The 24,971-nt window shown below is 37.6% G+C and overlaps 1 long non-coding RNA gene across 1 annotated transcript; it reads left to right on the top strand.

Moving 5' to 3' along the window:
- Window positions 1-942: 942 nt before the first annotated feature.
- On the top strand, window positions 943-23,114 carry LOC108789381. The gene is made up of 3 exons (XR_001941398.1): window positions 943-955; window positions 11,808-11,813; window positions 23,014-23,114. It is a non-coding gene; the product is annotated as an uncharacterized LOC108789381 (long non-coding RNA).
- The last annotated feature ends 1,857 nt before the right edge of the window (window positions 23,115-24,971 follow it).

Raw genomic sequence — 24,971 nt, 5'->3', positions numbered from 1 at the left:
TGGTAATTTGGAGCAGACAGAATCTGGAGTAGTTGTCGAAGACAAGCGATGACCTTCTCATTTTGAAGAGAAGCAGATTGGTTGCCAACTGTTTGTGTAATGTGCCATTTTTACAATTTCTTTGGTGGTTTTGTGTGTGCTATACCTTTGACTCGCTCCTTGAAATCTTAACACCTGACCTCCAGCTTAAAGACACAAATTATCGAAAGGCAATATCACCTACAGAATGCCTCATTGTCACGTTATGGTGAGTAACTGTTCTCCTTTCATACGCTCCATGTATAATGTTGTGAACTTACCAAAAGTGAAGCAGACAGAATCTGATTGGTTTTGCTTCATATTCTTTCTGCTCCACTTTTATTTCCACTTTTGTTTTGTTTAAAATTTCATTGTGGAAGTGACATCCAACAAAAAGCAACCCAGGGATGGTGTTTATATGTTTATACTTGTAAATATATGGGGCCTTACCATGTGACATTGTACCCAATCTATCAAGCATCAGTTTTGTGAACAATTGCACATGCTATGGAAAACATCACTGTCTACAGATGTTCAAGCGATCTTTCCATCAACAAATTTGAGTAACATTTAAAAAAATAATAATAACACCAATAGTAACAATAATACATTATTGTATTATTGTTACTAGCAACAGGCCCCTTTTTTTAAATAACAAATTATTTAAAAAAATTATTAAAAAATATAAAACCTCTGTATAAACAGCAACCATAAACATTTTTTAAAGAACAAATTATAAAAAATATAAATCCTCTGTATAAATAGAAACCATATAAATTTTTAAATAACAAAAAAGCAGAAAGTCAATCAACAAACCATATAGAGTTGATAAATAATATTTAGAATGGGAAGGACTGCCGTCAATGGTGGGATTCAGTCGCCTCGGGTTTTGGCCTTGGTTGGGGTTACTGGGTTCTGGAGGCATAGCAGGGTAGTTGTAGTACCTATGCTGTGGTGGAGGTAGGGATGGCATTGCTGCAGCTTCTTGGAACCTGTTATAGGTGTCTGGCAGGACCATGTATAGTGGGGAGTGACCTCATTTTGATAGGCCTTTATGAGCAAAATTAGGTCGGCCATGCAAAGGGGAATGTTTGATTTCGGCACGTCCTGCAAAGGTGTCATAAGCAATAAGCACAGTGTGTGAGTGTGGCTATCTGAATCCACACTCAGCATCATAAACACCTTCACAGCCTCCATGAGCTCCACATTCTGACCTCTAAGGCATCTCGCTTCTTTGTGTTAGGTCCCACTCCCATTGCCTGCTGCTCTTCCTCCTACTCCACTCCTTCTGGTGCCATGGTTCATCCAGGCTACTCTCAGTTCTAAAAACAAAAATTTACGTGTAAGATTTATAGAAAAAGTAAGCAATGTACATCACCGTAAGAAGGCCAACTTACAGATGCAGCTCCATTACCGTCTTTAGAAAATGAAGCAGGTGGAAATGGGTATACACACTTCTACTTCCCGACCCACTTCTTTCCTCTTTTTTCTGCAGTTTCAGCTCCTTACGAAAGCTGTACTTCATGCTCCGCCATTTTGTCTTGCAGGAGGAAACTGTGAAAGCAAAAAATTATAACATTTGTTATCTTTTTATTCCTTACAGGTTTGTGCAGTTCCATGCATTTGGAATTTCGACTTGGAAAATCTGCCATCTCCTATATTATTCAATCTACATGCAAGGCAATTTGGCATAAATAGCAGAGAGTAGTGATGCCAGCTCCCACTGAGGAAATGTGGAAATAAGTTGCTGAATTATTTTGGGAAAGATGTAATTTTCCTAACTGTGTAGGGGCTATCGATGGAAAGCACATACACATAAGAATGCCACCATTTAGTGGAAGCAAGTATTTTATTTACAAAAAATATTTCTTATTAGTCCTTCTAGCAGTGACGGATGCGGACTATCGCTTCACTTATGTGGACATAGGGTCATATGGTAGCAGCAGCGATTTAGCCATTTTTAATAATTCTAATTTGGTTCATCTATTGCAGACCAATGGACTCAATCTACCGAGGGATAGACCATGGTCAGGAATTACAGACATAGCCTACACATATGTGTTTGTAGGTGAGGAAGCATTCGAGATAGGCAGGCCAACTTGGACTTGACCTCAAAAGTGCATTTTCAACTACAGGCTGTTACATGCACACAGTATGGTGAAGTGCACATTTGGAATATTGTCCAAAAAGTGGAGTGTACTGCACACAGCCATGCAACTGACCCCTGAAAATGCAACCACTGTCATTAAGGCAACTTGTGTTGGCTACAATTTTGAGGACACCTAACAACATTCCCTAGAGCAGGCTGAATGGAGATTTGGTAGGTGGGCCATTGATGCACATAGCATGAGAGATGAAATGGCACAATATTTCATGACTCCTGCTGGTTAGGTTTCCTGGTAGGCTAGGGTGGCCCCAGCGTTTATGAAGGTTGATAAGACAAGAAGGTGGTGGGTTTCTTTATGCTCAATTGTCTGTTCTTAGTTTTCTGTGATGATAAATATTTTGTTCTTTGTTACCTAATAAAAAACTTTATGCAACTAATGTTTTGTTATAACATGCTTGTTATTATCCAGTTGAATAAATTATATTCTTGAGTAATGCATGCATTTTGCTTTCTGTCTCTTTACTAATTACCTTGGGTGAATTTAACTTGCCTATCACACAATACGCATCTAATGCACAGATTGGTCACAGTGAGCAAGAGTTAAAGATTTTTAACTCCATTTGGCAGAATCCCTCCCCCCAACTGTGGGAGTGTGGAACTACTGCACATATGGGATAGAATATCAGAGCCACACAAGCAGCAGCATGTGGCTGTGTGTCAAAACAGGGAGGGGAAGTGTTGGGAGGGGGCGATACTGCACTCAGGAAAAGTACACGCAAACTACTAGTATACATGATAAAAGCATGCCATAACACATTACAGGTAGTACTACTCACCACAGCTCTCCTGGACTCCTTGACATGTCTCCATAGCCTGGAAAGATTATTTCAGCAATGCAGCCTTTCTGCGATTATTTTTATACTGTAGGTGCCTGGGATCATACAATTCAGGGCATTTATCCACCATGGACACAAATCTGTCGGGGTCACAATATTTGTCCACAATTTTCTCAACAAGGTCACCAGAGCACCAGATCAGTATTTTCCACATGCAGGAAGTGTCCAAGGATGATTAGATCATCTAACTTTGCATTCTGATGTGTTTACATGCGTTTTTACACATTTGTGATGCATTTTGATGCATTTACAGAGCAGAAAAAATTGTGCCTGCTCAGTTTATACACATGTAATGGAACTGAACGCTGTGGTGTGAACTAGAGCCCAAAATACCATTGGAATACATGGGATGCATTTTTGATGCGTTCCGTAACTGGTCTGCATCTGCTCCGCACTTGGTGTGAACTAGCCCTTAGCTAATCTGAGAATCCACGCAGAATGCATAAGGAAGGTTCTGCGGATGAACTGAATGTAGCGTCCACGCAGAGTGCACGATTGAAACTACTGCAATCCAGGTGTTCCTTAGACTCACTCTCTCAGGATGGATAAGTATGTTAGTCATATATCCAGGATGGTGAATGGGGAGGTAAATATATAAGTTATACAACCAGGATGGCGAGTGGTGAGATCCAGGGAGTGGAAATACCCAGCGTTGCTGCATTGCATGAACACGGAGTATTTCAAACTTCCCAGCCATAAGCTGAGGCACCGGCTAGAGAGGAGGAGCAGAGTGATGCCGCAGGAGTTTATTGGGCAGTAGGCGGTGTTGGACTCCCAGAAGACCGGATAAGTATTTAGAGAGCCGCAGGTGCTGTTTAGCATGGATGAGGGAATCAAGTGATTTTGGGCTGGATGAAGGAATCGAGTGATTTCAGACTGAATAAAAGAAATCTATCCGTGTATGGCTAGCTTTAAGGGGTTCTAAAGCCTCCGGTTTTTTTTTTTGCCTATAGGTAAAAAGTTTAAAAAAACAAACAAAACCGCTTTAACAGCGGTTTAAACTTACCTTGTTATCGCTGCGCACTCCCGCGCCGAGAATCCGGAACTGCTGGTGTGGCCGCAAAGGATCATGGGGCGGGCGCATGCACAGTTCGGATTCTCGGCCGGGAGACAAGCAGAGACGCAAAGTAAGTCTATGGACGCATGCACCCGCATGCAGACGCCGTTGGACCGGTAGTGCCTATTAAAGCTATTAAAGCACTATGCATAAACATTCTGCTTCTCTTGTAGCCTCTCACCCCTCATTAAGAAATGCTAAGTTGACAACAAAACTAAAACATTAGAAGAAAAAGGTATTCACCTTACACCCTGCTTGCTGTCGGCAAGGGGTATGACACTGGATGTCCAAAGATGCTGGGAATGCTAAGGAGTTCAAATCACATGGTAGATTATTCCAGCAGAAACAAACATCAGGGTCTCAAAAGGACAAAAAATAGCTAACTAAAATGAAATGTCTTTTATTTGTCTTCAATGTTTTTTTCAGACAGTACATTGCACAGTACTTAGTGATATTACTAGCATCATCGGTGCTTATTCTACTTTCTTTAACCTTGAGAGAATTCCACTTTTTCATCTTTCAAAGTGTAGAGTTGTCACTTTGGCATGCGGGGGAGAGAAGTTCCTGTGCTTCGGAGAAATATACTTATTATTCCATCTGCATGTTAGAACCCTCAAAGGCATTAATTATGAATGTGATGTAACATTTTTTATTCTTTGTTCTCCTCTTCTTCTTTACAACACGCTATTTTGTGTTTTTATATTCATTTTTTACATTTGCAATTTACATGCTTTACCTGAAATTTGTCATATTTTCACTTTTTTCATTGTTATTCTTACAATGACACAATAAAAAAAATGGAATTTTGTTATACCTTTGTGCTTTAGGAATAATAATGGAAGAATTATTTTCAAATTAAATTGCGTGTCTATTCTACAAGTGTATTTCTACTTTTGCAGCCAAATGTATATGTTCTATGTGTTTCCCATTTGCATAGCATAACAAAAAAGTGTAAAAATTGCTGTTTACCTTTTAAATTGTTTAAATTTTTTTACCTAGCTTTCCCTCCTTGTGTAATGTTAGAGTGTTCTGGGGAGTTATGTTTAAGCAACCCAGTCTGTACTGCATTATCAGTTGAAAATTAAGGGGGTTATTCACAAAGGGGCCAAAGGATTAAGCTGTACCTTCGTCTAATCCTTCAGCTTGCTTCGGGTGTGGGAAGCCCTCGGTTCAACCAAACCAATGGGCTACTGTACAGGCTCTTCACAATAGCCTGTACAGCAGCTGAAGGCAGCCGAAGCACACAGCCAAGCCGAATGCATATGTTACGGCTTGACTGAGCCCCCAAAAAAAGAGCCAAAGCAGACCGTTCTACCTGCAAAATGTAAACAAATATAGAAAAAAAATTAAAAACAGCACGGGGTCCCCCACCAAAACCATATCAGACCCCTTAGGTCTGGTAGGAATGTTGGGAGGGACCCCTGAGTTAAAAATGCGTGGTGTTCCCATAAAGTCCTATCAGACCCGCCGATGCTGGGGGGGACCTTTTGCAGACAATATGATCACATGCATGAGTCATGCATGTGATCATATTGTCTGCAAACGGCCCCCCCGTCATGCAACATGACTAACGCTGGATTACCAATGGATTGGACATGCATTACCAATGCTGGGGGGGTATCGTTTGCAGACAACATGATCAGATGCATGACCAATGGCAGAGACACTGTGGATCTTTACTTTTTAATTAAAGGGGGAGAACTGACTGACGTTGGGGGGGATCATTTGCAGACAATATGATCAGATGCATGACCAATGGCAGAGACACGGTGGATTTTTACTTTTTAAATTGAAGAGGACAGCAGCCGGTGCCTAAGGCTGAGTAGCGTCCCGACGCTGGGGTGGAGGGGGAGATTTTGCAGAGGACAGTAGATGGTGCCCAAGGCTGAACATATGATACTGACAAACAGCCGTGCACTGCTACTCATCCAGCACCATGTGTCAGGGGACACCGGGATCAAGGAGAATGGAAGACTACTTGTGCTAATATTTTGTTTGCAGAATACTTTCCTCTCCACTCTTTACTTGCACAAGTAGACTAGGTCTTCTGTTTTCCTTGTTCCCGATGTCCCCACCGCATATTGACCTGAGGGAGGGCATACAACATTATGCTTTTCCTTTGCAAGTAGGATCTATTTTCGCCCCTGACACATGGTGCTGGGTGAGTAGTAGTGCACGGCTGTTTGTCAGTATCATATGTTCAAATAAGTATTTGGTAAAGATGTAAAAATACTGAAAATAATCAATGTTTGGATCACTAAGTAATCATGTATTTATGTTAGATTAGTTACCCATGGTTCCCAGAGGAAGCGCATCAGTGAAACGGGAAAAACACCTTGAAATGCAAGCCATTGAGAAATACCACATTGATGGATTATAAAGAGAAACGAAGATGAATTATGGATAATACACATGATTTCTAATTGGTATATGTATGTACTGTGGCTGCATAACAAGGATAGATGGGGGGAAACTTCATTATGGTTTTAAACATTTTAATCTAAATTATGCATGTTTAATTTTAAATAAAGCAGTTTTGTTACTATCAACTTGTGCAATGGTAATATGCCTCTTTAAACCCCATTTTCTATTTGCTATGTTAATGATTCTAATCAGGGGGGTGAGGTGCCTCTCAGATTGTAAGAGTTTGGGTTATATCTTGTGTTGTATTTTTTTCCTTCGGTATATTTTAAGCAGTGTTTACTAGGACACAGATTTCTAAAGTTTAGTAGTATTTGCATTTTTGTACATTTTTATTTTATAAGTGTGTCCTAACATGTGTTTTAAAGTTTGCATTTTCTCTGACTGATTACATTTAATTTCACAGTATTTGCCCACTTGTGCATTAGGTAGGACACTTAAGTTAAATGAAAGGGTCTTTTAAACATTTCCGGTATATCACTCCAATCATAGTTCGGTGCATTATTAAATTCACATTTTTGCAATGTATCTACATAAGTCTGGTGCACAGAAGTGGAAGGAGAAGAGAGAGAATTAGAACAGGAAGAAGAAAAACTGAGAAAGAACATTTTGTCATTTAAGTATTTCAAGAAGCAAAAATATACAGAGGAAGCCACTGCAGAATATATTGAGTATTCTGAGGAAGAAGTTCATGTTGAACCAAAAGATACTGCTTCCTGCAGCACATCTTTTGTCACTGATCCAGAAGTTCTTGCTAAATATCCACAAGAAGAAGGTGAAACGCAGTCTGGGCACATTTTTAGCATTGTGTAAAATATAGAGATAGAACTTGATTGGAAGGATCCAGCAGTTTAGCCGGATGTGCTGACAGACAAAGACAGAGAAAGGATTATGAGTTGTGGCTTAGATAAACAAGAACAACTAAAGTAAATGATAAAAGGTATTATAAAAGGATTGTGAACAACGATCAATCAGTGAATTTTTTTTTATATGCAAAATCGTCAAATGGAGAAAATTCTGCAGGATTGGCTGGTGGAGTACCAGCGAGCATGTTTTGTACTGTGTGACATGCCTTGCATTCTTATTTGACTGCGGCAAATCTACTTGTTTTCTTTGTCGGAAAGACGGATTTAATCCATGAAAAAATAGTGGCATTTTCTATACAGTCATTTGCCAGAAGATGAAAATTCCATTAATCACAAGCAATGCTATTGGAGTTGGAGGAAGCTTGAAATGTTCATTGGAGGCCATGGTTTGAACTCCCAATTGCAAAAGAGTTTGGATGGTGAAACCCAAAAATGTGCTGCTTTGTTAGAAATGTCTGGATGCTACTTTATTTATCGCAGCAAGAAATCTAGCCTTTTGGGGAAGCTCTCAAAGAATTGGAGACTTGCACAATTGAAATTTGTCTTGGTGAACTAGAAATGATAGCAAATTATAATGCACTGCTACAAGAACATCCAGAAAAAGTGAAGAGAAGCCAAGAGAGTGGAAGAAAACATCATGCTCATTATCTATCATGGGCAACCCAAAATGAGTTTATAAATATACAGTATTATGGAATTTTTTGATTTTACCAAAAAGACGGGTGAAGAGATTACAGAAAAGCTGTTATTGAGACCATCAGAGCATGGAATTAATCTTAATGATTGCAGAGGTCAATGATTTGATAATGGTGCAAATATGTCTGGAAAGAACAAAGGAGTTAGAGCTCCCATACAAAAGATGTATCCAAAAGCTGGGTTTCGCCTTGTGCTTCCCTTTCTTTGGCGTACATGTCGCATCTTGCTGCTCTGATGTGATCACGTTTTTTGGATGTGTCAATCGTCCATATGTACTGTTTAGTGGAAATCCAGAAAGTGGAAAATTCTAAAGGATGAAAATGGAAGTTCACTGCATGCCTTGAGAGACACCAGGTGGAGTGCTAGGGTAGAAGCCATTCGTCCAGTTGCTTTAAAGCTTCCAGGCATCATTGAAGCATTAGATAAAGTAATTTCATCCAAAAGACTTTCAATTGAGGCTCATTCTAAAGTAGTGGGTCTAAAGAATTATTTTTTATCTTTTAAGGCGATCATACTGGCAACATTCTCAGTGTTGTGCTGCTGAGGGCCCAGTGTGCAGATACATATTGTTTTTTATTAATCGGATCATATTTAAGGAACTTAATTCCAGTTACGGTTATTTGTTTTTGTTATTTGGCTTGTTGTTTACCTTGTCATGGTGGCAGGCTTTATAATTACTGGCCAAAATATTTTTCCTTACTCTCATATATTGAATGCGCTTGGAATGACTTGGAATACACATTTCAACTTCATATAGTAAGTTGTAATAGTGTTCAAATAAAAGTAAGTGCAGTGGGCGGACTCGATGGGACAGCCAGTGGACAGGCCTGTGGAGTGTTGGTAAAGGGGCCCGGGCCTAAAGTTGTGTAAGGGCCCCAAAATTTCTGATGGCTGCCCTGCTCAAATATGCTGATGGGGTGTGTGGGGAGAGTCTGAGGAGGACGGACATCAGTTTAGATATTACAACAGCACTTGTTGACCTACTTATTTGATTAAGTGGTCAAAAGGAATCAGAGGGTCTGTTTCTGTTGTTAAGTACTGTGGTGAAGCAATACTAAAACAGACTGCTATGAATGTATTATGGAAAGATAACATATAAACCAAAATCAAGTACTTATAGCATCTTTATTTAAAACATGCACTAAATTAAATAAATAAATAAATAGATTCAGTTGCAATTTTGTATCTGTCTGTATTTCAGCTATGACCCCATGTTGGCAGAGAACCTGAAGTGTAGAAATAAGAGCGCTCAGCTAAATGCAAAAAAAGAATAAGGATTAGGTAGTGAAAGCAGAATGACTGAGAGATTGTTTCTCATTTCACAGCCCAGAGGCTGGAGTGGGCCCAGGATGCCCTAGGCTCAGTTAAAGTGCATTTAATTATACTGGCCATAAGACTGAGGACATCTAGTGATAACAAAAAAAAGACTGCAGGATAAATCTTGGGATTTTCAATATTTTGTATGTAGCATTGCTTAAAATTTGATATCTATACAATGTAATTTTCTAACTTCCTTTTTTAAATGTAATTGCTTATAATAATTTAGAGATTTATATTTCAGGTTTGAGCCATACCAACTCATTCTTTGAAAGTATTTTCTTTGATGCAACAAACAATTTGATCTCTGATCAATTCATGACACAGGTCTTGCTAAACTTCATTCATTTACTGACACTTGACTCTAGAATTGTTTGTTTTCACTCTCAGTAGTCTGTTTTTTTAGCTATAAACTGTATGCACACATTTCATTATGCAAAACTATCTCTACCTAACAAGCAGTTCATGAAAAGGTAAACGGATGAAAGAGATAAGATAGTTTTGCCATGTCATACAGCACTCAGTTAGTAGAGATTAAAAGCTTATAACTAAAAAGAAAATGCTAAACATTTAATGTTAGATTTATGTTACATTACCTGTATAACAATTTACATAAATAAGTGCTATGCCACAAAGAACAAATTATTTTATATAGAATATTTACGGAAAAGGGATCATTAAATTTGGGAGAGGATTTGGCACATTGCACTCTGCTACTGAGATTTTTTTCAGGATATTTTAAATTTTTGTAAAATATAGTTTCATTGTGATTTTCATTGTGGTACTTATTCTTTGAAGTGCTGACAAGTATTTGTATTGTGCTACATTATTACAGTGAATTGCAGTGTGGTTAGCCACATAGTCTGAACCCACCTTCCCCCCACTTTTGTTCACTTTGCTCCATTGTGATACATAAATGTGACTTGCAGTTAGGGTTCCATACCCACTTTGCCCCCACCCCCTACAGGTTTTATTTATTTATTTTTGGTGTTTTATTTGGGTTTCTATTTTTCATTTAGCGCCTATATTAAAATTTTGTTTTGCTGTCAATTAGTTTTTTTTTTAAAGATATAGGGTTTGGTGCTTAGTGTTTTCTGTTTGGGGTTTAGTGTTTTAGAGCTGTGTTTTAATGTTTTAGGTTTTATTTCTTTGAGTGTGATATATTTTATTAAAATATAATTTCAATTATATTTAAATAAAATATGACCTTGTGTTAGAGAATCTGAGTAGCAGTCCTTTGGGCAGTTAATACAGCGATTTGTCCATTCCTATGCTCTCAACACAGATACAGAGTCTTAAAGAGGACTTGGATATGCAATATGTCTGGTAGTGAACATCACTGAGCACAGTTGGAGTTGGAAAGAGCCCACAGACTGCTAATTCAACCAATTCCACCAGGAATCTTCCCACTTCCTTTTTAACTAAACTTCTAAACTATTGAGATACCTTTATCATCCAGAGATTGGCTAGAGATCATCCTCACTGTTAACAACTCAAAATATTCAATTTTCTCTGCCTTTTCCTCTGAGGTCCAAAGCATATAGCCATGTTCCTGGATGCTAAATGCAGATTGAGAAATTTGCATAATGCCTTTTCAATACTATACCCCTCTAAACTCAGGGTGATCACTAAGGGTAAAACAATTTATTTGATTTTGCTCCTTCTGCCTCATTTTGGCAGGATTGACACAAACTGACCATATGATATGCCCTAGATAGAACTCCAGTATGCATCTACCTCTCTTATTTTCCACACAGTGGTGGTACCTCACCCTCTCAAACAGCACTGGCAAATTGTACTGCATGGTACATCAGACTGCACTTTTCCTCCCATTGGCAATTGAGCGTGATTCCTCCAAGTTGATAAGAATGGTTGAGGTCTCATCTTCTACCAGTTTTGCTTTGTTGTTCTTTTTTTGTTTCACTGTTTCTGTAGCGTACTTATATCCATGACTATGCGGTCAAGAATTTATGTCTGAGCAAGATATGGAACTGGGGCTTCAATGGTTAAACATCAACAACTCAGATTCCTCTACTGGACCAGAAGAGGTCCTCACAAACCAATAAAGAGGAAATCCATATTTTGGGTTTTGGCTAACTATCAGGCAGCAACCTGCAGTAGAAACATTTTTATGAAAGACAAAATAATCTTCCTAAATCACAATATAAATGTTCTCTTCATTTCTGGCATACCTCGTATTCTAGAGGAGTTATTATCTTTACTACAAAAGAATATACCACTCACCTGCTTGAACACTAAAATAGAAGAAACATTTTCTTGCACTGTACTGTTAGTACAATTTTTTTTTTAGCTGTATTACCCTTCTATATATTCAGCAGAGGTACCTAAACACTTTGTACAATTATGGAGTGAATACATGGACTTACTTACAATTGTCCTTGGGGGCTTCAACAACTAAATAAACTTAGCTAAAGGTCGAGTTGGAACTGCTTCAAATTCTACTGACTGTCCACTGGTGATACTGTTGAGAGAACTGGCCTGGTAGATATCTGGCATTCCCAGCACCCAGCAGTTACAATACAACTGCTGCTCTTTGCTCACATGGAACACTTTCTGATGGATTTAGCATTGGGCAATAAGGCCTTCCTTGTCACAGTTTATCAATGTACAATTGAACTTTTTCTGACCATGCCACACTCTTGGTGGGAGTGCTCGGGAGGCTCGTTTGGGGGAACTATGTGGAAGCTCAATCTTTTTTGGCTTTGTCATCGGACAATGACATCCTTAACCAATTAACTGTGCTTTTTTAGCGTAAAAAGGGTTTAACCCGCTGTATTACAATATGGGTCCTCAGGGTCCTTCTTAAGAGAGTGGTAAAATTAAATGGTTCTCATTTCAGTGGGAACCGAAGTTGATGACATCTGTAGAAAAGGTGGAAAGGGAATAGATGACAAATTCTAGCTCCACTATGCAATCTATATGTCTGGAGGCCCAAGACCTATTGAAGGATACCTACCTTGTCAGGCAAGAAATACGTACTTTTGTTAAGCCACAATATTTTGAAGAGGGAGACCTAATAGGCTACATTCCGACCATACTGGCTGCCTTACAGAATGGTTCTAATTATATGGTGCATTTATCTACTGGTGATGGCACTGCTGTATCCTCTAACAGTGACATGGTTATCAAAATCTTTCTGCTTTCAAAACTCGCAATACCACTCACTGCTTCATAGACACTCCTTACCTCTTGGACTCTGAATTAACACTTCATGAGCTTACTGAAGCCCTTAATTCTTTACGCACAAAAAAGGCTCTAGGTGTTGATGAATTCCCAGCAGAAGTCTATAAAAATATACTACAACTCCTTCCACAAATCTTGCACACACTAGAGGAAGCATTTGTATTGAGTGCCCTCTATGCTTCTGTTTATTAAGCTATTATTGAAGTCATCCCTAAGCCTCATAATGATCCTTCTAAACCAGACTCCTATCTGCCAGTTTGTTACTAACCACAGATATTAACCACTGCAGGATTGCAATATGTATACAAATGTCATGGTCCTAAAGTGATTAAAACTAAGATCACAGTGACTGCAGCAGTATCTCTGTTTTCAGCCAGCACTTGGCTTTCATATAGAACTAATTGTATGGATGTAGAGCTGCCCAATCAGCCCGCCTCTGCTGCCAGCTATCCCGGGCTCCGTTGTCCCTCCAGCAGGCCTGAGACTGGCACAGCGGGTGTGCAGCTTGGCCAGAAGTAGATCAGCACACTTAAGTTGTTGAATCCAGAGGAGATGGGGATGTAGTCACTTGCGGTTTCAGACTGTCATTTCTCCAGGTGGCATGAGAAGCTGGTGAAGCATGATCTGTGCCTCATCAGCATCTGTGGGATCCATAAACTCCAGAAACAAATTAAACTTCATTGCTATGTGATAGCAATAAAGTTATATGTAAAAAAAGTTTAAAAGATTAAAGTGACATATAAAAATTAAAAGAAACACAAAATTTTTTTTAAAGCCCTCCTCCATGTACATGCACAAGCATGCATCGGGTATGTCTACGTGCGATAACGATGATTGAGCCACACGTTACATATTGCCACAAACATTGGATTGAGAGCAATAGTTTTAGGGCCATCACTCACAGTTAACGCTAAACTGATTAGCAGTAAAAGCTTTTAAATTTTGGGTACATTTGGGGTAATTCTTTTGCCATTTTACAGCCGCACACAATTTTAAGGTTTGACATGTTTGGTATTTGTTTACCTGACACATCACAAAAACTTTGTATCACAGAGATGAAAAATACAGACACACATGGTTTTATTAGATGGATTTTATTCTCAGGAATGCAGGCCTCTGACCTTGGCCACAAAAAAATTAAGAATCCCATGTTTTGTATTGTCCATTGTCCACTCCTGTTACCTCTCCTTCTCCCCTCCCCCCGTTCTTTCTTTTTCCTTGTTGTCTCTCACAGAAGAGACTATATCATGCACAGGGATGTATTTCTTATAGATAATTCATAGAAGCATCACTGCAATGAAGATGATGACATTTACAGCTGACATCTTACTTATATTTGAGACATGTTTCCCAGTATGTTGACTTGAATGCAATGTTATTGTAATTGTTCTGCTTGTGTTATAACATACAGGATGTGTCCTATATATGTAAAACATTTACAAAAAAAACAAAACTGGTCAGGCAATCAGACACACATCCCCTTTTCTGTTTTACAAGTTTTTAAAAAAAAAACACTTGCACTGAGGGGTGTAGCTGTTACTCAGCTCTGCAAACACTGAGCACTGCAGTGAGGAAGCAGGATTTGCACTGAGTGAAAAGGATATTTTAAGGCATTACATTATAAAATTAATTTCACATCGTAATATTATTATTATTATTATTATTATTATTATTATTATTATTATTATTATTATTATTATTATTATTATTATTATTACATAGTATTTATATAGCGCCAACAGTTTGCACAGCGCTTTACAATGTAAACAATATTTGGGGTTACAGTACTATAAAGAGAAAAAAAAGGTGAGAGAAATCAATTGAGCTTAAAGTATAAGCTAGTATCTCCTGCTCTCCAGCAAGCAGTAATGTCATGCAGCATGGAAACATAGATGTAACCTAAAATGTTTCTAGGAACCAAGTCCATTAATTTCAAAATAATCTAATTCTAATAGTGTTTACAGAGTATAAAACAAAAATGCCCAATGCCAATTTATTCACACAGTGAGGACAAATATTCTTTGTCAGAATAAATCTCTGGATAGTCAATAAGCAAAGTACTTTAATCCAGAATATCCATCAAACATTCAGCTTTCATTGTTATACCTGTTCTGATAAAATCTAAAACCAAACAAGTTGTTTTTGATTTTTTTTTTTAAATAAGCCCTATTTTTCTTTATATTATTTTTCTGTGTTTTGTTTTCAGTTATATTGTTGTGGGCATTATATTACTGCAGTTTATATGTATTCTTTCAGTTGTTTAGCAATATGTTGTAATTAAAGCTTGGCATACCTGGTGGAATACTCACAGACTGGAAATCAGATGTCAGTCTCCAGTGACACCTACACTGTTTCTCTACTAATTATCTTCCTCGATCCCCTTATTTTGACAGTCAACACAGAAAATACTGGTGTGGAGGTCAGTGAATAAAAAGTTACATATTCTGATAAAAGTACACAGAGGTATGAAAACGTAACGTTTCAACCCAGAACCTATTTATATACAGTACTAGGTTACTTAACAATTCTACTTACATAGTGTTTTTGCCGTAATATATCCCAGTGTTTGGAAATACCTCTGCCATGCCCCTGTGAGTGGAAGTCCACATAATGATAAGTTCTGTTCTGCTGGATGTGACACCAGGAAGGTTTTATTAGTGGACTAAATGCACCCACAAATCATTGCTAGCAATTTGAAAGTTTAGCTCTTTTCCTTTTTTTCAATATATCTTCCCCTCTATTAGATATTTTGCGCACATTTGTTAATGGTATTGGGTATATAAACTTCAAGTAAGATTGTATTACTGCTGTATCTTTACTCTAGTTTTTGGTAGATTGGGAAGGGTTAGAATATCTGAGGTTTCCTTCTCTCTCCAGCCATGTTAGAAAGAATAGCTCAATAGAGAGAGTGAAAGAAAATCTCTATTGGAAGACAGATAACAATAAAACACCCTTTTTGTAGAAAAGGCTAGGACTTCCATTAGCTTTTTATTGTGGCATTTTTCCCTATTGGAGAGTTTAACTCACTTCCTGTCTGGATGACAGTGTTGTCACAGAAACAAGAAATTAGGGAAAAGGTCCTCAGAGAGACATCAGACAGCAATAAAAACATGACAGAGGTTCTAACCATTCCCCACTGTGTCCCTAGCAGAAGATTTTATCTTTGCTCCTGTAGAGGTAGCAAATTTATAATGCTGTTTTTCCCATCCGTGTCTATGCCAGTGACAATGGTAACAAAGAAAAAGAATGAGGGTAAATTGCAAGAGCGGGTAGACAGAAAGCAATTAAAATGTGACAGAGGTTCTAATTGTTTCACGTTACATCTAGAACTAAAGGTTTTGGCTTTAGATATACAGTACTTTAAAGTGCACCCATGTCCAGACTATTAATTATAATACATATTTAGAATATTAATTATAATTTTTAATAATTATTTACATATTCTTAATAAGTAGTAAACAAGTTTTAAGGCTAGGTTCACACCTAGGCGATTCAGATGCGGAGCTGTTTTCGTACGATTGTCGCACGTTTTTCAATGCATAGAGATGTCTATGGGACCCAAACCGCTAGACAACCGCCCAAAAATAGCTCCTGCACCTTTTCGCACGACAGGCGATTTCGGTCGCGCTACAAACCCCAAAGGTATGAGCAGCCTCCATTGACTGCAATGCAAACCTGTGTTTTGCGCAATATCGTTTTATTCAAACCGCGCGATAAATCGCTTAGGTGTGCACCGGCCCTGAAACAAGCCATTTCTGACCTCTCTATCTGCAGGCACTGTGGAGAAATTCAACTTCAAATTTCACTCCAGATTATTAATTATAATACATATTTAGAATATTAATTATAATTTTTAATAATTATTTACATATTCTTAATAAGTAGTAAACAAGTTTTAAGGCTAGGTTCACACCTAGGCGATTCAGATGCGGAGCTGTTTTCGTACGATTGTCGCACGTTTTTCAATGCATAGAGATGTCTATGGGACCCAAACCGCTAGACAACCGCCCAAAAATAGCTCCTGCACCTTTTCGCACGACAGGCGATTTCGGTCGCGCTACAAACCCCAAAGGTATGAGCAGCCTCCATTGACTGCAATGCAAACCTGTGTTTTGCGCAATATCGTTTTATTCAAACCGCGCGATAAATCGCTTAGGTGTGCACCGGCCCTGAAACAAGCCATTTCTGACCTCTCTATCTGCAGGCACTGTGGAGAAATTCAACTTCAAATTTCACAATTTTTTGAGACTCTAGAATTACAGCTCCTCTCCCTGTATTGTTCATGGCAGCCTGTCAGCCATCTAATGGAAACAAACAGCAGGAGCTGTAATCTTTGTAAATAAATTACTCCATGGTGCATGCAGCTAGAGAGATCAGTGGTGGCTTGTTTCAAAACTATTTTATTGCTTGTTAAGAATATGATAAAAAGTGAACAGCATTTCTATGGAGAAAAAAGCATGACAGCTGGTAATGATGCAAAATATTTCAGCAAACCAAATGTCATCCAGTTATGGTTTATTATTTAATCTACTTTAAAAAAAACTAATATTTCTTCATGCTATAGGCAGAACAACAAGGAAGTGCATATTCCAAATGCAAGTATGTATGTGCCACGATATTATAAATAATGCCACCGTGACTATCTATCAAACGATATGTGCATAAAAAAAGGGAATTCCATCCACAACCCCAGTGTATAAAAGTTCATATATATCTCAATACAAAAATCAGTCCAAATAGAAATAGACACAAAGGGGTTGATTTACTAACCTTATAAACACGCCACAAACAAGTATACACCTCTGTAGTGTGTTCCCTCCCAGCATGATCTATTGGTGGAATCTAGACACCTTTGTAGTGTGTACACACCCAGCAGGTATGTTGTGCAAAGCCCTGCATGAATTGCAAGGTGATGTTGTGTAAATTAGCTCTACATTGTGTTGCTTGCGTTGACGAATGCAGGAATGTAAATGCATGATCTAACCATTTTTGTCTAAACTGTGAAGCAGCATTATATATGCATCATGTGCATGATTTTTCCATATATGGCATTAGTGGAAATATGCTTTTAGAGACTTGCATGCCGCTATTAGAGCGGCGTGTAGCCTATGGCGCATGCTACATGACGTGCACGTACGTAAATACATAAAAACGCACCATAACGGCGTGAAAATGTGACACGTTGCTCGTGTTTGGTTGATAAATACGTTTTGCTGTGTAAAAATGCACACGCACCTGGTACATGCGTGTGTTTAGGTTAGTAAATCATCCCCACCATGTCATCGTGTGAGAGGTGTCAAAATGTAGCAAAAAATTAAAATGTTGAATTTCAAAAAATCTAGAGCATACAGAGAAAAACGAACTTCAGATTTGAATTCAGCACATTAGGTAAGAATATGTGCTGGTATCAATGCAAATTTGTTAGTGTAATCATATACTTTGACGTTAAATAGTTTTCTTGTACACAAGTAGAATTTAGATCTAACTCTGAAGGGCAATATGTAGCGATTTTTGGGATCTCTACAGGAATCATACACATCAACTGAAAAAAAGCTATGGGATTTATAATTCTATGGGATTTTGTGTTGATAAATAATTATGCTCTCAAGTTTATATCTTTTTTTTATTAGTAATGTTTGTGTTATTAAAACTACCAAAGGGAGAATTATACAGTAGACTTCATCTCTTCTTTTACTGTATATATTTCTTAATGTTCACTCTATCAATTAGACTAATTTTCATGGTCCCTTATACAACCCCAATTCCAAAAAACTTGTGTAGAATCTACTTAAAAACAGAATGCAATAATTTGCAAATCTCATAAACCCATATTTTATTCACAATAGAAAATAGAAAACATATTAAATGTTTAAACTGAGAAAATGTACAGTTTTAAGAAAATAATACGGTAATCTTGAAGTTGATCGCAGCAACACGTCTCACAAAAGTCGGGACAGGGTCATGTTTACCATGGTTTAAATCACCTCTTCTTTTAACAACACTCTGTAAATGTCTGGGAACTGAGGAGACCAGTTGCTGGAGTTTTGGGAGAGGAATGTTGTCTCATTCTTGTCTAATACAGGATTCTAATTGCTCAACAGTCCTGGGTCTTCTTTGTCGTATTTTGCCTTTCAAAATGTGCCAAATATTTTCAATTGGTGAAAGGTCTGGACTGCAGGCAGGCCAGTTAAGCACCTGGACTCTTCTACTATGAAGCCATGCTGTTGTCATAGATGCAGTATGCAGTTTAGCATTGTCCTGCTGAAATCTGCAAGGCCTTCCCTGAAGAAGACATCGTCTGGATGGGAGCAAATGCTGCTCTAAAACCTTTCAGCATTGATGGTGGCTTTCTACATGCAAGCTGCCCATTCCATAGACACTAATGTGCCCCCCATACCATCAGAGAAGCAGGGGTTTGGACTGAGTGCTGATAAGAAGCTGGAAGGTCCCTCTCTTCTTTAGTCTGGAGGATGTGGTGCCCATGGTTGCCAGAAAGATCATCAAATTTTTCATTCGTCTGACCACAGAACAGTTTTCCACTTTGCAACAGGCCATTTTAAATGAGCTTTGGCCCAGAGAAGATGACGGCATTTCTGGATCATGTTCATATATGGCTTCTTCTTTGCATGATAGAGCTTTAAGTGGTATTTTGGGATAGCACAGCGCACTGTGTTCACTGATAGTTATTTTTAGAAGTATTCCTGAGCCCATGCAGTGATGTAAATCACAGAATCATGCCTGTTTTTAACACAGTGCCATCTGAGGGCCTGAAGATCACATCCAATATTGTGTTTCAACCTTGTCCCTTGTGCACAGAGATTTATCCACAGTCTCTGAATCTTTTGATCATATTATGTACAGTAGATGAGATATTTAAGTCTTTGCAATTTTACATTGAGGGACATTATTCTTTTTTGACACATATTGCTGCCATCAATTTCAAGATTGCCTTCTTTTTTTCTTAAAATGGTACCTTTTCCAAGTTTAAACATTTGATATGTTTCAAAATATGGGATTTGCAAATCATTACATTCTGTTGTTAGGTATATTTTACACAGCATCCCAACTTTTTGGGAATTGGAGTTGTAGTTTCCCCCCATATACCCACTGGAAAAAAATGTAAACATATAATTGCCTATTATACTCTCTATGCCATATTAATGCAATGTTGTTTGAGGTTTCATATCTGCTCAGTGGTCTAACAGTTCCTGTTATATAACTTACTTTCACAACTATCCATGATTGTATGCTTATATTAGCCATACAGTAAGGTTACACTCTAAAATTTTTTTTTTTTTTACAGGTTTTGAATTAATGTAATTTACTCTTAGAAACTCTTTGCCTTATTTCTAAAGGTCTTTCTGACTTAGCCTGACTTAGAGAATTGGTGATATCTGAAAATTACATATTATATTATTAAATTTAAAACTGAACCTCACACTGACTTTAGATACAAATATTTACAGGGCTCTTTAAGACCACGACCAGTTACATATTTTCATACATGATATGGCACTGAAGACAGCCCACTTTCAAGGGTACTTTAATGCACAGCAGCATTTTCGCTGACAGGTAGCATACCGTATGTAGCATATGTAGCATATCGGAATACCATTACAATAGTGTTACAAAATATTTTAGCTATGATATTGTTCATCTTAATGCAAAAAGTTGTATATTTACCAGGCAACCTGTGCCATCAGAATTGTGCTCAGACTGGAGATATGTTTCACTGTTGGTAATTTTGCTTCATAGATTTATATGGTGGATTTTCCATTAAATTTACTTTGTCATATTCATCACAATTTACAATATAACTTCTTATCCACTTCTGTTTGAGAAAACATGGGTACCCTGCACACTAATGTCCAACGTCTGCTAATTATCTAATTAATGAGTATGTCTGGACACATCTCCCAGCTCCCAAACACGCAATAACATGGAGCTATATTCATGCCATGTATGGTATTTGACTAATTAAATTTAATGTCTCATATACATATATTACTAATTCCATTAATCTGTGTGTATCAAGAAAATAAAATGAGGATTTTGTATACCTTTGTCAACAAGGTAACCATAGTTTCCATTGATGTAATGTTACTATATTTATTATCAACAATAAAAATAAAGTTAAAAAAGTACAACTGTTTCACCAGCACTTACTTTTATGTATGTTCTACCACATGGACTGAATGCTTGGCACTTTAAACGGTGAAATGACAGTTGGTGAATGGGAAGGTCTAGGACAGGAGAAAGCTCTAGGATCAGGCTCTGTAGTGCTGCAAGGTTTCTCTCATACATCTGCTACTCATTGCATGTGCTAACTTATTTGATCTCAAAGGATATTTTACAAGGAAGCTATAAATGGTACTTCCCACATGCTGTATATGGCTCATTAAAAATGTCCTTAAAGCAACACAAAAGCCAAATCTTTTATATGCTAGGCTTTCCTTACAGTGCTAAACCAATACACCGCGCTATCTCCCCTTATTGTGAAACAATTTAATATAACCCATAAATCTCCAAATAGACAATAAAACAAGCCAAAACACACCTATGTGTGTATACCACTGTATATCAAGCGTACACATAAAATACAATAACTATTGTGCAAAAAATATTTAACTATGTGAAATAATGTGTGACTCATTATTATTCAAATATATGCAAATCAATCAGCATAAATCATCAATCAATGTGAATAATGTGTACATAAATTAATATTGAGGATTATCAATAATAAATATTAAATAACTAAAGTACATATAAAGTATATATAAAGTACAAAACTTCATCCTATACTCACAGGACAAAGATAACTCGTGATCAGTTCAAATAGTGATGAAAAAATGATTTATATGTGTAATCATATAATCCCACTACGAAGAAAAAACAATGCTCCCCACTCACCAGAATCAAATAGTCAAATCGCAGTGATCACAGGATGCTAATTTCCCAAACAAAGTAATGGCTTCCAACAGACCTTATTTCTCTTTTCTCCACATGTGCATTCAATGCCTCATACTGATTGAAAGAAACAGTGTATCCTCTCCCACCGCAAACTCTTTCTTTCCCCACTCGATACCTTGAATGAATCAATAAACGGTCTCTTCCTCAATTCTCATACAAATGTATCATAGCCGGGATTTTAGCTCACTGATATAGAAACAAATATAACGCACATAGCATAAAATCTTTAAAAATGTATTTTGCGCAAAAAACAATAAAAACGTACATCAATGAAAAGTGGATAGAACATGTAACCCACAACGGGCTATATCTCACAATGTTCAGCAGGCGATAATGGTCCTAACGCAGCTCCACAATGCAACAGGATAGCATCAACGTACATGCTCGTCCCCAATGCGTTTTATCCTCATGGACTTTCTAAAGGGTGGTGTTCACATCACAGCTATCCATCCTATATACCCTTATCAATAAAATATTCAAATATACCCCCACATGCAAATTAGTATCCCCAAAGCAATATATACATATATTGTAGAAACAAACTGTAAAAACATATTATAAAATTATAAAAACAATATAATAAGACCTAGCAAGAACAGAAGTAAAATTTTATATCCAACCCATCTTATTTCACTTCATAGCATAAATAATTAGCTGTTGCTAATGAAACAATTAAGGTCTAGCTCCACATTCAGCCCCTTCGGTTTAAGCATGTCCAGCAGGAAAATCCACTTAGTTTCGTTCAGATATAATTCTAGTTTTATTGGTGCCCCTCCAATGTGTTATCATTCTAGTTTTATTGGTGCCCCTCCAATGTGTTATCATTCTAGTTTTATTGGTGCCCCTCCAATATGATATCATTCTAGTTTTATTGGTGCCCCTCCAATGTACAAGTACCTTAGGTAATTGTGCTGTCCTTTCTTTTAAAAATATAAAACATACCTTGATTTAATGTTTAAAATATGGCAGGTGTGCTCCAGCACCTCCTTTGGTTTTAAGCTGATTCTGGCTTCATTTTTGCCCCCGTTCATGAGAGCAGTGGGAGAGCGTGCCGCTTTTCCAGACTACATCTTCCACACTGCACACCGGTCAGTGTTATCACTGCGCATGTGCAAATTAACATATCGTAACAGAACACCAGCATGTCTCAGCATGTGAGCCGCGATGAGGCTCAGAGAAAGTCAGAGCCTCGTGACAGCTCACATAGTATGCAAACGAAAAAAAAGAGAGAAAGCACAAGCAGATAAAGAAGCAGCTCACTTGCACTCCTTTCATGGTAAAGGAGAGGATTCATTCCTTAATGCTCTTCAGTCGACAGGTGCGCTTCCCAGAGAGCAGGCAAAAGGCAGAAGGTAGGGATGGGTGGGATTTAAAGAGGAGAGAAGAGGTGTCAGCAGAAGAGATGTGAGGGGGCTTGAAATGTCCTCACGGAAGTTATAAAGAAAGTGTTTTTTGTAGCTTTTAAAGGCAAATGCTGAAAACCAGAGTAAGCTCATTATTACATTTCTATATTATAGATCTTATTTTTAAAATGTAATTTTTGGGTTTAGCGTTGCTTTAATATGAAGGAAAATTGCCCCTGTTCTGTTACGTATAAGTGTCTGGGCAGCTGCTAGTGTAATATATACACTCTAATTTGGCCACCCATAGCCCAGTAGTTTGTAAGTCATTTAACTATATAACGAGCCATATTGATATTGGGGAAGGGGCCAAGTATTTTTAATATTGTTTAGCTACAATGCAGATTGAACCTCACCGCTTTTAGTAAATACAAAGTAACAATAATAATTACTTTAAATCACCAAATTAACAAATTACCCCATTAAACAGGTTTAAACAAGATTGTTCACTTCTACTGCCTTCTCCAAACTCTGTACCCTTTTGAGAATAACCCCCTTAATATCCAGTAGTGTTTTCTCTTTTCTTTTTCCATCAATGTTTCTTCCCTCTTGTATCATTGCTGGAAGAGTTAGTCTTTTCTATCATAAAATTATGTAAATACACTATATTAAAAAGCTTCTCTTCACATCCTGAGTGACTTCAGTTTCTTACCTATTGTGGGATTATTTAAACACTAGGTTTGGTAGGCTAGTCCCATGTTTGTGTATTCACTTTCTCAATTTACATTCAGTTTCATTACTGGATACCAAGCAGTATTACACCTTGTCCTTCTGTTTCCTGGTTTTATACGATTCTACAGATTCCACTATAAATTCTACTATTTTCAGGTGGTCCACTTTGAATGCTGTCCACCGTAATGCACTAGGGGTCTGGAATATGCACGGACAGTTATATTCTAGTTATATATAAGTCTTGCAGATATGGATTCAAATTCCAAGACTTTGTATGTGCCCTGTCTGCATGAATTTGTTCTAGATGCTGTGGTTCCCTTTCACAATCCCAAATTATAATGGCTGGTTAACAAAATTGCCCAGAGGGACAGATTGTGAGCCCCTGTAGGAGACAGGAAATAATACAAATGGCTCTATGTACTCTGTATAGTAGACATGTGCGATTCGTTTCGTTCCGAATCGAAATTCGGACATTCGGATGTATCCGAATTCCGAATTACAGACATAACGAATGCATACGAATCCGAATTTCCATTTCCGAAATTCGGTAGCGTTCGCACGAACATTCGTTTCGTTTTCTGTTCTTATTCGTTTCTTATTCGTTTCTTATTCGTTTCGTTTGTTGGAGCAAAGTGACATTAGAGAAGGAGAAAAATATTTTTTCCCCCTCAAATGTCACTTTTGCTGCAAACGAATAAGAAACGAATAAGAAACGAATAAGAACAGAAAACAAAACGAACGTTCGTACTAACGCTACCGAATTTCGTCCGAATCCAAATTCCGAATCCGAATTGACTTTCACACCCGAATCCCGAAAAACGAAATAACACAAATCCGAATTTAAAACGAAACGAAACGAATTTTTTGGCTGTGCACATGTCTACTGTATAGTAATATATTGGTTCTATGTAAATGCGGGGAATTAGTAAATCAATAAAAAACTGAAGAAAGCTTTATTTTTACATCACCTTGAGTGGTTTTCACCCCCTTTAAATGTAATGTATTGTTTATATTACTTAACAATCTTCAGAGACCCATTTAAGATCATCCATACATAGATATCAGCACATCTGCACATTCATTTGTATGGACTACATGGTTTAGAATAATAAATATGTGTATGCAATTAAAAAGTTATACATGTTAGGCATGGAATGGTCCTTTCAGTTAGCAGGATAAATTGATTCTGTTTTCACTGAAAGCCATGTTTTGCCTCAGTCCTCATTGGTAAATTGTTTGATAAATGATGTAAACTTTACCAGACATGTCAAAACAAGATTAAATATTAGCAGGTCTAAGGCAACATGGAAGCCTGTCAGATTGTTTCCATTCAAGCTGAGGCTG

The sequence above is a fragment of the Nanorana parkeri genome, unplaced genomic scaffold (genome assembly GCF_000935625.1).
Source record: "Nanorana parkeri isolate BGI_ZX_2015 unplaced genomic scaffold, ASM93562v1 scaffold390, whole genome shotgun sequence".
In the NCBI taxonomy this organism is placed as follows: domain Eukaryota; kingdom Metazoa; phylum Chordata; class Amphibia; order Anura; family Dicroglossidae; genus Nanorana; species Nanorana parkeri.
The sequence above is the reverse complement of the archived record's forward strand: the minus strand, read 5'-3'. Positions and strand labels throughout refer to the sequence as shown.